This window comes from Haematobia irritans, chromosome 5 (genome assembly GCF_050003625.1).
Source record: "Haematobia irritans isolate KBUSLIRL chromosome 5, ASM5000362v1, whole genome shotgun sequence".
Lineage (NCBI taxonomy): Eukaryota > Metazoa > Arthropoda > Insecta > Diptera > Muscidae > Haematobia > Haematobia irritans.
In genome coordinates, this window is record NC_134401.1 from 167580918 (window position 1) to 167594384 (window position 13467).

Genomic DNA, 13467 nt, shown 5'->3' on the forward strand with positions numbered 1-13467 from the left:
TCAAAACTTCAATTTTCCTGTTTTCATAACAAGAACTCCAGGCATATATAAAAAATAAATAATTAATGTAAAACCATTTAAAATTAGCATGTTGACTGCACACACATGAAATTAACTAACATTCCTATGAAATATCAAATATAGAACTAATCTGTTTTTATTTTGTTAGTGAATCAATACATATAAAACCATACGAGGCTTTCAAAAATAAATTATTATAAATCATACCACCCATAGTACCTTCATTAGAAAATCTTTTTTTCTAAGAATAAAGTAATTGATTTAAAATATATAAGACCAATTTTCTACTAACAATGGATTATCCTTGGTGCCACCATTTATGCCGATCATGGGTGCAGCATTATAGATCACTAACACCTTCAATTAAAATTGAGTTGGAATAGGATTTGCACTACATCTGAACCAATACAAGTAATGGTATTTGTACATATTTTTTTATTTTAACTTGATATGTTGTATTGACGTAAGGAGATATTTCAAAGATTTAGATAATTGGTCTTGTGATTTGGATTAAATAATTTAAAATTAAAAAAAAATTGTTTATGGATCCTAGAAATCAATTTTTTTGTTTAACCACCTAAAATTAGTATTGAATTAACATTTGCCTGGTATGTCACAAATAGATTTATTTTGTCAGTGAATCAATTCATATGAATTCACAAAAGTATTTAAATTTTTTTTTTTTTATAAATTATATAACCTATAGTACCTTAATCTCAAAATCTTTTTTTTTTGTCATTATAAAATAACTGATCTGCAATATATAAAACCAGTTTACTACTTAAAATTTATTGTTCCCGATCTCACCATTTATTTACGGATACAATAATTGATATACAATATATAAAACCAGTTTTCAAATTAGAATAGACTATCCTCGATATCACTATTTACATCACTCTTGGGTGCAGGGTTATAGTCTATTAAAAATTGGATATTCGTAAAAAAATAATAATATATCCACATATAAATATCTATGTTGTAATTAATATGTCCCGTGTAAAATAAAAATTTCGGTTTTTATTAATTACGCCTTTTTAATGATCACATTAACATTTTGCTTTATAGGTACATAGAGTTCCTAATTTAAACCAATGTGCTTGGAACGAAATTTTATTTTGGACCAATTTTTTTCCAATGTGAATAATGCGAACCAGAAAGGATTGGTATAATTTAGCGGTTGAAATTAAATCAAAAAATTGACTTTTTGACTTTTTTAAAATTTTCACAATTGACCTTTGCATAGGGTCGACTTTTCAAGTTTTTTTTGACTTTTTCAAGATTTGGAAAAATTGACTTTTTTAGAGGTTTTTAAGCCCACAAAAGGTTCGTATTTGGTTTATATTGGTAAAGCCTCCATGAAAACCAATCTCCCAATTTAACTTCTTAAGATAATCAAAAGAATTTGGAATTTTCATATGAATTTCTGTAGTGTCTTTTGCATCCATAATATCATTGTATCCATAATATGGTGTCATTTATATCGGTCCATATTCTGATATAGCTCTCATACAGCTTAATTTCGCTATTCCACTTCAAGACACATTTGAGTATAGGGGTTATTGGTATGGTATCTAATATAATCCCATAGTTTTGCAAATACTATTGCCGAAGCAATAAAAAATTAAAACAATAGAAAAACAAGTATATACAGCACTAAGTTCGGCCGGGCCGAATCTTAAATACCCACCACCATGAACCAAATATTAGGGTTTCCTTTGATATTTCAGGAGGGCTTGAGGACTTGAGGACACTTCCCGAAGATAAATTTAAAGATTTCACCTATGAGGACTATACCAGATTCTGGAATTATAAGAATCATTTTTGTTTGAGTTTTAGAGGAATCATTAACATCTCTTGTAAGTGTGCAAGAAAATTATAAAATAACGTCTTGATTTGAAATCTTAAATCTGTGGAAGTAAAATCTGGAAATTTTACATTGAGTTTCAAGCAATTTTCATGATCAGTGCGCCTTCTACACCTTCAAGAAGTGAAGTCGGTCTATATGGAGGCATTACCAAATGGACCGATAAAAACTTAATCCGATACACGTTTTTGTGAGCCTAAAATACCGTTTTCGGCACACCTCTTTATGGCCCGAAAATACCTCTAGATTTTCAATTTCAGGCAAATAGGATAAAAACTTCGGATTCTAGAAGCCCAAGAAGTAAAATCGCGAAATCGGTCTATATGGGGGCTATACCAAAATATGGACCGATACTCACCATTTTCGGCACACCTCTTTATGGTCCTAAAATACCTCTAGATTTCCAATTTCAGACAAATTGGATAAAAACTACGGTTTCTAAAGCCCAAGACCCCAAATCGTGAGGTCGTTTTATATGGGGACCATACCGAAACATGGACCGATACTCACAATTTTTGGCACACGTATTTATGGTCCTACAATACCTCTAGATTTCCAATTTCAGGTAAATTGAATAAAAACTGCGGTTTCTATAAGCCCAAGAAGTAAAATCGGGAGATCGGTCTATATGGGGGCTATACCAAAACATGGACCGATACTCACCATTTTTGGCACACCTCTTTACGGTCATAAAATACCTCTAGATTTCAAATTTCAGGCAAATTGGATAAAAACTACGAATTCTATAAGCCCAAGACCCCAAATCGGGAGGTCGGTTTATATGGATCAAAACCTGAACCGATATAGCCCATTTTCGAACTTGACCTGCCTGCAGACAAAAGACGAGTTTGTGCAAAATTTCAGCACGATTGCTTCATTATTGAAGACTGTAGCGTGATTACAACAGACAGACGGACATCGTTATATCGTCTTAGAATTTCTCCCTGATAAAGAATATATATATACTTTATATAGTCGGAAATCGATATTTCGATGTGTTACAAACGGAATGACAAACTTATTATACCCCCGTCACCATTCTATGTTGGTGGGTATAAAAATAAATAAATTTGACCAAATTGTTGAAAATATAAGAAAATTGACTAAATTCCCTTTGGTCCGACCATCGGACCAAATTTAGAAATTAAAAATCTTTTGGACCAATTTTGGTCGATCGGACACAAATGGCAAAGCAAAATGGAATGACAAATTTATTAAATCCCCATCAGCATCTTATGGTGATGCGTAATCAATAATGTATACATACAGTGATCGTAATAACTTAATTATATTATCAAAATATGACATTACTATTGAAATTTTATAAAAATAACTGAATTGTTCTTTATTATATAGAATTTTTTATAAAACACGAAACATTTCATACTATTATGAAACAGTTTCGATATGGCAATGAAAACACAATCAAATTTTCTTTGTGTCTACGTTTTATCATCAAGCAAATATTCAATGAAAATTTCCAATAAAAAGGACAAATTAAGACGATTTTCAAAAAGTTGGACAACGAGGAACTTTCCCAAATAAAGGGTGATACGGTCAAAATTTGGTCAAGGGAAAACGCGTGTAAATCGGTGAAATCGTTTATTTAAAAAATCAAATTAAATTTCTTTTTCAAGTTCAATTAGTATAAAATTCAGGAAAAATATTCAGTTAGGCTTTCGCTTTTCCAAATCCGAATTGCCGGGCCTCACGCTTGACACCTGCCATCAGATTTTGTACAGCCACCTTGTCCACCTTCTTCTCCGCAGAAAGCCAAATTGCCAGATAGTTCTTTACGAACTTTGACAGTTTTATGTGCTTGAAAATATCTGCTACCTTTCCCCTTCCTTTTGCCGTATAAAACTCCTGTCCCGGAAGCTGCTTGTAGTCGGCTTTGACGTAGGTTTCGTCGTCCATTACCACGCAGTCAAACTTCGTCAGCATCGTCGTGTACAGCCTCCGGGATCGCGCTTTGGCCGTCGTATTTTGTTTATCATCGCGATTTGGAGTCACTACCTTCTTGTAAGTCGATAGTCCGGCTCGTTTTTTGGCTCGATGCACGGTTGTAGACTTTACACCCAACTTATTTGCGGCATCTCGGAGAGGGAGGTTAGGGTTTCGCTTGAAACTACCGGTAACTCTCTTTGTCGTCTTAGCGGCTTCCGGTTTTCGATTTCCCCCCGATCCAGACTTCCCGGCTGACCACAAACGTTCCCCAAACACTTTAATTACATTTGTAACGGTTGATTTGGCAACTTTTAGCGATTTTGCGTGCGAGTAGCTCGGATTTTCGCGATGCGCGAGCAAAATTTTGATACGCTGCTCTTCTTGCTTGGACGGCATTTTGATAACTGAAGAGTGAATTCCAAAATCAAAATAGGAGCAACATTCTACACACACACACCTTCAAAATGAGGGGTGTTTTTTAAATGCAAAATTGAAAGAAATACGTCAAGTTTATATTGACCAAATTTTGACGTATCACCCTTTACAAAATTAACAAATTCAAAATTCGAATGTGACCTAATTTCACATTGGGTAACAGGAAAGTCACCCCTTCTGCCGGTTATCCAACAATAAAACATTCTGGTTTTACCATATATTCACGTCATATGTTAATTTCTTATTCGGAAAAAAAATTCTAACAGAAATCAAATTTACATCTAAACGGAAACGCCGTCTATCTAAGAATCAATGTCAAGTGTTATCGTCTCAGAACGAGAAAGATTTTTTTTCTTTGGAAGACTTAGAGTTTATATTTCTTTAAATCTTAGTATGACATAGATCACAAACACGTAGATTTACTCCCCGACCTATGCTTATGACCTATCTCATCGTTTATGTAAGCGTATTCCAAAATAGCCAAATAGAAAAAAAAATCGCAAAATATAAATTTTGCGAATATAAACTAATTTAGTATTCATGCGTTAAATATGCAAGGGGAATAGATTTTGCAAAAGAAAAATATTTCCATATAAAAACTGTCAAATGCAACGTCCGCAAAACAGTTTGTCAAACTCTCACCGACCATCAACAGTTGCGACTAAAAAACGGAATACAAAAAGCAAAAATAGTTATTGGATGTGGCTGAATTTGGGAGTAGCCCTACTACTAGGGCTGGCATTGCTTAGCAATGCCAAAGGTGATTCTGATAGAGTTCTCTTACAATCGTTTGGCGATATACCAGTGAATCAATTATCCGGCTATATGACATTCCTTCCCCTTGAAGAACCCATCATTCGAGGCCGCACCCAGAAAAATCAAAATATTCTCTCCCATGAAGATAGTGCAGAGGATATTGGCAGCCCTAGAAATACCGAAGGATATATTCATATAGATAAAGTTCTACAAATACCAGAGTTTTTCTATCCCTCTGAAATCATTCAAAACATAGACGATTATGGAAGGTCATCCAAGAAAAAGAAGGGAAGTTCTTCAAGTGATAAAGATAAGAAAGAAGACAAAGATAAGGATGATAAGAATGCTAAACACAATAAAGAAAAAGAGATCTCAAAAGTAAATGTCCTGCAGTTTCCATTTGCATTTTTTGTAAATAATCCTGGAACAGCTACCTTGAGCTCTGATGCCAGTGGTCTTGTTGGAAGTTCGGCCAGTGGAACAAGTGGAGCAAGTGGAGCTAGTGCACCCAGTGTAGTCTCACCATTAACTGCTGCTACAAATGCTGTTACCAGTATACCAGGGTTTGTGTTAGGAGCAATACTTCCATCGCCCATGCAATTCTTACAGAGTTTATTTGGCTTAAATGTTATTGCACCATCTGCCAACTCGGCAGCGCCACAAACTGCTGCCGCTGCTAGTGCACCAGCAAGTGCCACTAACCCAAGTCTATTGCAAACGATTATTGTACCACAATTGGGTGGGCAACAACAACAACCATACACTGCTGTTCCTGTAGGAAATGCCTTGCCAAGCGTCTATCCATCAACGTATGCAACGGCGGGACTTTCATCTGTCTATCCTGCAGGACTTACATCTGTATATCCTTCACAATCTTACTACTTGCCAAACACGATCACAAATGCTGGAGTGCTACCCATTGCGTTTAGGAATGCGAGATCTTTAAACGAGAAAAATGGTTCGAATAGTAAAAAAATCACATAATCCAAGTGAACGGGTGACTTCTTTTCCAGTCCATGTTTCATATAAATATTTTCCAACACTTCTTATATGAGCTAAAAGAAATGCTGTGATGTAGAAAAGTCAGTTTGTGGTGTCATCAATTAAATGCCACAAGTCTTGTATGAGTTTTGAGCTTCCAAAACTTGTCACCATGCCCGACCATAAAGCTGTATATATAGGACCATGCCATTTATCGATAATAAATATAATTCAAAAATTATTTTTCTGTGTTTTAATTATTTTTCTCTTTATTCTGTGCATCTTACACTGAAAAGAAATTGGCCAAATCTGAAAGGTTGTACAACCTTATTTTTACGACACATAATTTATAACTTATAGATAATTTTTTTTTTAAATAATGACATTTTAGGTAAAATGAAGTTCATAACCTGTGCTTTAAAATTTTTGCATTAAATTTAGGACATGCATTTTTTAATTTTGTTCCTCTGTAAGTCTTTGAAGTAAGGAAAATTTTGTTTATGGTAAATCAAATTTTATATATACAGAAATAATCAAATCATTTAATTAAAAGATAAACATTTTTGAAACATTGGCTAATAGTTGTTTGGGGAATTTGGTTTGGAGCTAAGAAAACTTTGACTTTCAATCAAAGAAAAGTTTTCTTACTGTATTTTTATACCTTCAGCCGTAGGATAGGAGGTATACTAACTTTGTCATTCCCTTTATAACACATCGAAATATTGGCCTTAAACCCCATATTCTTTATGGGTCGTGCACTAAAACAAAGGCTTGAGTGGTTTCAAAGTTTTTTCTTTACATTAATTAATTTGGTATTGATTCCGAGCTAAAGAGTCAAAGTCAATTGCACTAACTTTGGAGAATTTTTCGGAATTATTAAAGCCAAGTTGACCATAGTCAAACAACATTTTCTTTCATATAATAATACCCATTTGTAAGTCAAATCGCTTAATTATAAAGACAAAATGACTTCATTGAAAATTTATTTTTTGGACAAGGACACAAAATTTATATAAGAGAAATTTGTCTTTTCGTCTAAGCAAAAAACACATTTGTATTTAAAGGACATTAGGTTAGGTTATGTGGCAGCCCGATGTATCAAGCTCACTTAGACTATTCAGTCCATTGTGATACCACAGTGGTGAACTTCTCTCTTATCACTGAGTGCTGCCCGATTCCATGTTAAGCTCAATGACAAGGGACCTCCTTTTTATAGCCGAGTCCGAACGGCGTTCCACATTCCAGTGAAACCACTTAGAGAAGCTTTGAAACCCTCAGAAATGTCACCAGCATTACTGAGGTGGGATAATCCACCGCTGAGAAACTTTTTGGTGTTCGGTCGTAGCAGGAATCGAACCCACGACCTTGTGTATGCAAGGCGGGCATGCTAACCATTGCACCACGGTGGCTCCCAAAAGGACATTAAATCTATGGTATAACGATAATGGATAACGATAATGCGTAGAAACTTCCACTGAAGACTGTCATCCACAATCGAATTACTTGGGTTGCGGTAACACTTGCCGATGGCAAGGTATCTTAAAACTTCCTAACTCCGTAATATTTACCACATAGTCCATACGTGGTATATATTAAACTAAACAAGTAACACTTTGTAGATGTAAATTTTCGATACCATAGCACATCCGTCAAATATGTTGGGCGCTTTATTTAAAGTTTTGTCCCACATACATACATTTAAATATCACTCGATCTGGACAGAATTTGATAGACTTCTACAAATTCTATAGACTCAAAATTTAAGTCGGCTAATGCACTAGGGTGGAACACAATGTTCGTAAAAAATATGGGAGAGATTTAAATCTGAAGCAATGTTAAGGAAACTACGCAAAAGTTTATTTATGATTTATCGCTCGATATATATGTATTAGAAGTTTAGGAAAATTAGAGCCATTTTTACAACTTTTCTACTAAGCAGTGGCGATTTTACAAGGAAAATGTTGGTATTTTGACCATTTTTGTCGAAATCAGAAAAACATATATATGGGAACTATATCTAAATCTGAACCGATTTCAACCAAATTTGGCACGCATAGGAACAATGCTAATTCTACTCCCTGTGCAAAATTTCAACTAAATCGAAGCAAAAAATTGGCCTCTGTGGTCATATGAGTGTAAATCGGGCGAAAGCTATATATGGGAGCTATATCTAAATCTGAACCGATTTCAACCAAATTTGGCACGCATAGCTACAATGCTAATTCTACTCCCTGTGCAAAATTTCAACCAAATTGGGTTAAAACTCTGGCTTCTGGGGCCGTATTAGTCCATATCGGGCGAAAGATATATATGGGAGCTATATCTAAATCTGAACCGATTTCAATAAAATTTGGCACACTTGACTATAGTACTAATTTTTCTTCTTGTGCAAAATTTTAATCAAATTAGGGTAAAACTCTGGCTTCTGGGGCCATATAAGTCAATATCGGGCGAAATATATATATGGGAGCTATATCTAAATCTGAACCGATTTCTTCCAAATTCAATAGGGATCTATTCTGAGCCAAAACACATACTTGTGCAAAATTTGAAGTCGATTGGACTAAAACTGCGACCTAGACTTTGATTACAAAAATGTGTTCACGGACAGACGGACAGACGGACATCGCTATATCGACTCAAGAGCCCTATGCATTTTTGCCAAAGACATCATGTGTCTATCTCGTCTCCTTCTGGGTGTTGCAAACATATGCACTAACTTATAATACCCTGTTCCACAGTGTGGAGCAGGGTATAAAAAGGCCGATTAAATACGTGTATAATTAAGTTTATAGTCTCTATAGAAATCAAATTTTGACAACATTTTCTATAGAAGTAATATTTGGAAAAAAAGTTTCTATAGAAATAAAATTTGGAAAAAATTTTCTATAGAAATAAACTTTTGACAACATTTTCTATAGAAATAAAATTTGGAAAAAGTTTTCTATAGAAATAAAATTTTGACAAAATTTTCTATAGAAATAACATTTTTACAATATTTTCTATAAAAATAAAATTTTGGTAGATTATTTTTGGCTAGAGTGGCAATCATAATTATGAACCGATATGGACCAATTTTTGTGTGATTGGGGGGATCGGCTATATATAACTATAGACCGATATGGACCAATTTTGGCATGGTTATTAGCGGCCTTATACTTATACCACGTACCAAATTTCAACCTGATCGGATGAATTTTGCTCCTCTAAGAGGCTCCGGAGATCAAATCTGGGGATCGGTTTATATGGGGGCTATATATAATTATGAAGCGATATGGACCAATTTTTGCATGGTTTTTAGAGACCATATACTAATACCACGTATCAAATTTCAACCGGATCGGATGAATTTTGCTCTTCTAAGAGGCTCCGGAGGTCAAAACTGGGGATCGGTTTATATGGGGGCTATATATAATTATGGAGCGATATGAACCAATTTTTGCATATTTGTTAGAGACCATATACTAATACCACGTACCAAATTTCAACCGAATCGGATGAATTTTACTCCTCTAAGAGGCTCCGGAGGTCAAATCTGGGGATCGGTTTGTATGGAGGCTATATATAATTATGGAGCGATATGGACCAATTTTTGCGTGGTTGTTAGAGATCATATACCAACACCATGTACCAAATTTCAACCGGATCTGATGAAATATGTTTCTCTTAGAAGCTCCGCAAGCCAAATCTGAGGGTCTGTTTATATGGGGGCTATACGTAAAAGTGGACCGATATGGCCCATTTGCAATACCATCCGACCTACATCAATAACAACTACTTGTGCCAAGCTTGAAGTCGATAGCTTGTTTCGTTCGGAAGTTAGCGTGATGTCAACAGACGAACGGACATGCTTAGATCGACTCAAAATTTCACCACGACCCAGAATATGTATTCTTTATGGGGTCGTAGAGCAATATTGCGATGTGTTACAAACGGAATAAAAAAGTTAATATACCCCCATCCTATTGTGGATGGTATAAAAAGTGATGGCATTTTTTTTTAATTTTTAAATAAAAGTTTATTTAAAACTATATATTTTTTAATCAAACTAAAAACACTAACGGCCATTTTCATGTACCTCTGTTAGGCATTAACTCCCAGTTACCAGGAAGTAAATTGAAAATATCTTCTCTCCGGTTAACTTTAACTGAAAAATTTTCAGCAGTTAAGTTCCTAACTGGCATATGAAATATATAGGCAAGCTGACATATATGTCCATAGTATGGTTTAAAAGTTCGTTAGTTAACGGAGCACTAACGGAGCTTCATGAAAATGGGGGTAAGTAAGAATGTAATTAGAAATAGTAACGTTTTTAATGGAATAATTAATTGAGTTTTGCAATCAATTCAATTTTTTATTGAGTCAATAAAAAAATTAATTGAAATTTGCTAATGAAATTCAATTAATTTTTTAATCAAATATGTTTTTATGTTCAATTAAAACTGTGACTGACACTACCATTTTCGTGATTGAAGACATTTAAATTAAAAATTAATTTCAGGAGCATCATGGAGGAACATACTTCTTCCGATCCAGATAAAATTTTGGCTTTCTAATTACCGACTCTCTACCAAATAATTCGATTGTGGATTAGTGTCTTGAGTACAACTTTCTACGTAATCCATGGTGAGGGTAAATAAGATTCGGTCTGGTCGAACTTATGGCCGTCTTTATCTAACAAAGGCTCCATATGGATTAACTTACAATTGGACAAATGAATTGAGCTTAATTTATATTTTTGGCCCTAATTAATTTAATTTGTTAATCAGAAAATCAGAAAATTCACAAAGCCTACTGTAGCTGTACTGATCATTTTGGGGCTAACCATTGTGCTTTCGCAGCTTTTATAGAAATTTGTAGCGTTATTTATAATTTGATAATTAATAAACAACATTCATGTCATAGGCGCAACTTCCATTGACTGTTACAACAATGGCGATGTAAACAGAAACTTTCCCACTTACCACTAACAGAGCTTTTGATTTTGATATTCTAAATAGATCATTGTGTTAAATTAACATTTAATAGTGGTATTATTAAACAAAACACACAATGAATATAATCATTGTTATTTAAATGATTGATTGAGAATATCTGGAATAGTAGACCAAATTAAGTAGACTTCTAGAAAGCTATTCATCTATATATAATAGCATCACTCAAAGACCATTGGTCAGTTATTTATTTGCCCATCATTTTGAGAGTGGATCAGCTTAGGATGCTGAAACCTTGGATTATTTTTCTTGTGGCATTTATTAGCCAAGTGCCGAGTGGTTTGGCGGAACCTAAACGAAAAGGAAATACAAATCTATTCCAAGAACCTGCTGAATTTCGTGAATATCCCAGTTACCCATCTCAAAATCCAGAATATTTCGAAGCTCAAGTTTTCCAAGAGATTCCTGGTCATCATGGAGATTTTTCCTCAGGCCGTGGTTTTGAGATTCCAACACGAGGTCTATTAGTTCCCGTTTCGTTGGATCAATTGACAAACTTACTTGGTTCGAAACCAGGGCCAGCAACAACAACGAAAAAACCAAAGACTTCGAAATATCCTTATTATCCACCATATTATGGTTATTATCCCCCACCATCTTATTATCCAGGACCCCCACCATCTTATTATCCAGAACCACCATACTACACAACAACAACGGCAAGACCTGTTACTACTACAACCACAAGGCGGCCAACCACAACTACTGTGGTTCCACCTACAACAACGACTATAAAACCACCTTTTACACCACCATTTTATCCCCCCTATTACGGATATTATCCACCACCACCACCACATTATTATCCACCACCTCCATATTATGCTCCACCCTATGGACCTCCACCACATCATCATGCTCCTTATTATCCTCCTCCACCACCATATCCACATCATCCTCATTATCCTCATAGGCCAGCAACAACGACAAGACCCACCACTACAACCACAGTGCCATCAGTAACAACCACTACAGTACCACCTATGTTTTCTACAACAACGGCGGATCCCAATTTCACCACAACTACAGTAGATCCAACAATGACTACAACAACAGTAGAACCTCCAGCAAATCGATCGCCTTGGTGGTATCAATGGTCCACTGGTCAACAACGTTCAAAAGAGAGTGATGTATGACAACGATATTACACGATTATTGATTAAATGAAATAAATATCTAAAATAATTAAATGAGATTTGTTTTTTTTATTTAACTGTAACCTTTGGGTGGTCTCAGAAAATCCCTCCGAAACACTGGATTAATAGCGACATGTCTGAACGTTTTACCCTTATAAATCACGTTAATGGATACCCCATGTCGGCAACATTTGTATGCATGTTCGCCTTGCAATCAAATGGTCGTGGGTTCAATCCCACTTTCGACCAAACTCCAAATTTTTTTCAGCGGTGGTTTATCCCTTCTCAGTAATGCTCGTGACAGTTGTGTGTATTAAAGCTTCTCTACGGGATAATCTGAAATGCCGTTCGGACTCGGCTATAAAAAAGAGATTCCTTGTCATTGAGCTAAACATAGAATTGGACAGCACTCATTAATAAGAGAAAAGTTCACCACCTAGGGTATCACAATGTACTGAATAGTCTAAGTGGCCCTAAAACATCGAGCTGCTCTTCTGCCTAGCCTATGTAGTTCACTTTTCCTATAAAATAATTTATTTTCTCTTCCAATGTGAATACAAAATATATGTCCATCTCAAATACCAACAAACCAAAGATATTCAGCCAACTAATTCACTCTATTTGATTTAGTTACTGATAAGTATCAATTATTCTTCAAAATTTTTATTTCCAACTAATTTCCAATCCATCAATAATTCATCATAGAAAGTGGAGATATTTTTCATATCCCCTTCCCCCCATAGAGAAGATGCTACACTTTTTAGACATATCAACACCTTCATCAACCGACTACTCATCTTGCTTTGCTTAAGAACTGAATTAATTGGATTTTAATCATTTATTTCATTTGGGCATACGATTTTGACGACTTAGCCAGCCGCCGCGGTATTTGTTGGTGATTTTATTTATTTGGATTTTATTCAAATATACCCACACCCTTAGAGTCGAATATTTCATAACACTTGGATACAAGAATTTTGCAGGCCCAAATTCAGGTGTACATAATTTTGTTTATGGAAACTGCTAAACCAATTTGCTTCAACTCGTAATTGAACGCCCCAGCAAATAAAAAATATAAAATAGTCGTGGAGATTTTTTGTTAATAAAGAAAATCCCCCAAATATATGAAAATTATCGCATAAGGAATCGCCGCAATTGCCACATTCGGTAGAATTCTACTAAAAATGCTAGATTTTCCCTACTTAAGAACTTTAAATAAATTAGGGGACGTAAACTAATAATTATAACATTGAGGAGGTGAAAGTACCTTTCTGTGTCTGGGCACTTGCCCGAGGATCTCAAAGGCATGGGTTGAGATACCGAGACCAAA